Source organism: Mizuhopecten yessoensis, unplaced genomic scaffold (genome assembly GCF_002113885.1).
Source record: "Mizuhopecten yessoensis strain PY_sf001 unplaced genomic scaffold, ASM211388v2 scaffold9385, whole genome shotgun sequence".
Taxonomy (NCBI): Eukaryota; Metazoa; Mollusca; class Bivalvia; order Pectinida; family Pectinidae; genus Mizuhopecten; species Mizuhopecten yessoensis.
In genome coordinates, this window is record NW_018408021.1 from 201,020 (window position 1) to 205,296 (window position 4,277).

A 4,277-nucleotide genomic window follows, 5' to 3' on the forward strand; every position below is an offset into this window, starting at 1 on the left:
TGTCCTTTGCTCATGTCTGCGTTGCATTGCCTTTGTCTTGGTATTTTCGTTGCCATGCCTTTGTCTTGGTATTTTCGTTGCCATGCCTTTGTCTTGGTATTTTCGTTGCCTTGCCTCTGTCTTGGTATTTTGGTTGCCTTGCCTTTGTCTTGCTGTTTTCGTTGTCTTGCCTTTGTCTTGGTATTTTCGTTGCATTGCCTTTGTCTTGCTGTTTTCGTTGCCTTGCCTTTGTCTTGGTATTTTCGTTGCCTTGCCTTTGTCTTGGTATTTTCGTTGCCATGCCTTTGTCTTGGTATTTTCGTTGCCTTGCCTTTGTCTTGCTGTTTTCGTTGCATTGCCTTTGTCTTGCTGTTTTCGTTGTCTTGCCTTTGTCTTGGTATTTTCGTTGTCTTGCCTTTGTCTTGGTATTTTCGTTGTCTTGCCTTTGTCTTGGTATTTTCGTTGTCTTGCCTTTGTCTTGGTATTTTCGTTGTCTTGCCTTTGTCTTGGTATTTTCGTTGTCTTGCCTTTGTCTTGGTATTTTCGTTGTCTTGCCTTTGTCTTGGTATTTTCGTTGTCTTGCCTTTGTCTTGGTATTTTCGTTGTCTTGCCTTTGTCTTGGTATTTTCGTTGCCTTGCCTTTGTCTTGCTGTTTTCGTTGCATTGCCTTTGTCTTGGTATTTTCGTTGTCTTGCCTTTGTCTTGGTATTTTCGTTGTCTTGCCTTTGTCTTGGTATTTTCGTTGCCTTGCCTTTGTCTTGCTGTTTTCGTTGCATTGCCTTTGTCTTGGTATTTTCGTTGTCTTGCCTTTGTCTTGGTATTTTCGTTGTCTTGCCTTTGTCTTGGTATTTTCGTTGTCTTGCCTTTGTCTTGGTATTTTCGTTGTCTTGCCTTTGTCTTGGTATTTTCCTTATTCTTGTTATGTTTATATTCTTTTTTCATTTCTTGTATTTTCCTCTTAGTACTTCTTGTACCAATGTTTAAAATTTCGTTGTTTTTTGTTTTGTTACTGTTTTTGTTTTGTTTTGGTTTGACTTTTATATACCCGACCAAACGAACTGTTCGACGAATGAGGGGTATTCGAGTAAACCGAGTTCGAAGAAGTGGGGTTTTACTGTAGTACATATGTCTGCATAAATACATCCCAAACATTGCACGCCTTGCAGTTTTGTTGAATATTGTGGTTTGATCATCGGTGTTCTCTTCGTTCTCATCTTACAACACTAGTTTCTGTGAGGACATTCGCAATGATGTTGTCTTGCAAATTATATCGGTGTGTCTGTAAACCACGTGATCGTTTTTACACGCATCTGTTTCGTATTTGTGCTAATGTAGTTATTTCCTGTGTGTAACTTTCACGTACTTGTCGACAATTGTATTACTCAGAGTCGAAATAAGGGTACATGTACTAGCGGTAATAAACAAATATTCATACAAAATGTTTATGCTTAGATTGTTAAGACAAATTTTGTAGACATTGGTAAAATGGAGAGAAAAGAAAGGAAAAAGAAAGCGTATGTGTTGATACGGTAAAATATCCTTATTTGGTAAATACTGTAAAGTGTATATTATAATGAACAGGTAAATAAGTATGTTTCGATGATTTAGATATTTTCATAAATAAAATAAAATTATCATTTGTATCTCTTTCTATAAACAATAACTGTATATTTCGTTATGCATGGGCATTTTAAATTTATTTCGATAATTATACTAAAGCATTTTATTTAGAAAAAATATAAAGTATTGTATTTCGTTAAACATGGGAACGTACATGTGTGTAATCATATTTTGATAGACAGGCCAACAAGTATTATATTTCGATAGACAGTAAAGCGTGGTAATTCGATAAACAGGGTAAGTTGTGGTATTTAAATAAATATAGTAAATCGTTTTATTTCGATAAAAAGAGTAAACAGTGGTATTTTAATAAATATAATAAAGCATTTTATTTCGACAAACAGGGTTAATCGTGTTTTTTCAATAAATATAGTAAAGTGTGGTATTTCTATAAACAAGGTAAAGCGTGGTATTTCGATACAGAGGAAATCGTAATATTTCGATAAATATGCATGCAATAAAGCGTTTTATTTCGATGAATAGGGTCAAGTGTGGTATTTCAATAAATGAAGTAATACCTTGTATTTCGATAAAGAGAGTAAAGCGCATTTTTCGATAAACAGCGTAAACCGTGGTATTTCGATGAACTGAGTAAATCGTGGTATTTCGATAAACTGAGTAAATCGTGGTATTTCGATAAACTGAGTAAAGCTTGGTATTTCCATACAGAATAAATCGTGGTATTTCGATAAACAGAGTAAAGTGTGGTATTTCGATAAACAAAGTAAAATGTGGTATTTTAATAAATATAGTAAAACGTGGTATTTCGATAAACTGAAAAAGCTTGGTATTTCGATACAGAATAAATCGTTGTATTTAGATAAAAAAAAAGTATTGGGTGGTATTTCGATAAATATAGTAAAGCGTTTTATTTCGATAAACATAGCAAAGCATGGTATTTCGATAAATATAGTAAAGCGTTTTATTTCGATAAACATAGCAAAGCGTGGTATTTCGATAAACGGAATAAATCGTGGTATTTCGATAAACAGAATAAATCGTGGTATTTCGATAAACAGAGTAAAGCATGGTATTTCGATAAACATAGTAAAGCATGGTATTTCGATAAACAGAGTAAAGCGTGGTATTTCGATAAACAGAGTAAAGTGGGGTGTTACGATAAACAGAGTAAGGTGTGGTATTTCGAAAAACATTGCAAAGCGTTTTATTTCGATAAACAGAGTTAAGTGTGGCATTTCGATAAACAGAGTAAAGCGTGGTATTTCGATACAGAATAAATCATGGTAATTCGATAAACAGAATAAGTCGTGGTATTTCGATAAACATAGTAAAGCATGGTATTTCGATAAACATAGTAAAGCATGGTATTTCGATAAACATAGTAAAGCGTGGTATTTCGATAAACAGAGTAAAGCGTGGTATTTCGATAAACAGAGTAAAGCGTGGTATTTCGATAAACAGAGTAAAGCGTGGTATTTCGATAATAAGAGTAAAGCGTTGGATTTCGATAAATAGAGAAAAGCGTTTTATTTCGATAAACAGAGTAAAGCGTGGTATTTCGATAAACATTGTATAGCGTTGTATTTCGATAAACAGAGTAAAGCGTGTTATTTCGATAAACAAGGTAAAGCGTTGTATTTCGATAAACAGAGTAAAGCGTTGTATTTCGATCAACAGCGTAAATTATAGTATTTCGATAAACAAGGTAAAGCGTGGTGATTCGATAAAAAGAGTAAAGCGCGTTTTTTTAATAATAAACAGGGGGAAAGCGTGGTATTTCAACAGCCAGTAGAATTAGGGTGAAGTGAGCGTTTGAGATACATTATACATAATAACGTTAGACACTCACGAGAGTTACCTTATCCGCCAAACACTGTGTTGTGTCTATATGATGGATGAGCATAATTTGTGAATTAAATAACCATATTGTGTTATATCTTGTGTGTAACCTTTGACAGATTGTCGGAGATTTGAAATAAGAGATAACGTTTTCCAACGTGTATTATGTTGTACAGTATCAAAAGTCCTCGATCATGTCTATCAAGTTTCAAGAACATAAAAAATGAATGCATATTTCATAACTAATTTTTTTATTTTCTGGGGAAATTTTTGAAATCGCCTTTTTAAAGAAAGTGATATGTCTGTGTTGTATTTTATACCTCATTGGTATAATTTCAGTTTAAATTTTACTTTAATTCATCATTTTCTTTCAATTTACAATATCATATATAGATGTTTTATTCTTTTGATTTTTGACAAAAGACAGACGTTTTACATCTAGGTGTTGGCTATTATGTTTTCCCGTTTTCATGTTTCCTTTGTGGTCTGTTGCCGTTGATCGTATAAATCTACGTCCAGTTAACGTGCGAATGCAATGGGCCGGGCAAGGTGAGACTGTGACTCGCACTTTCAGGTGCTACAATAACAGCCCTCTAGGCTCTGTAGAGCGCTACACGTTTGATTTATCGCGATTAATCCTTTCCTATCAACTCTTTAATCCTATAGATTTCTTTCCGGTGTTGTTGGAGGTGAGATAGTGTTCTTATGCTTAATATGTATCTAATGACAGGTAGGCCGGGATCAAAGGACCGCCACTCGGTCCGCCGTGTACACGTCACCAGGGGGCGTGACCTGCGCACGTCACCATGCAACACAAACATCCACGTTGGATTAAATGTGCATTTTGTTGTCAGGTTCATTTCGTGTTTTCTCGTGCT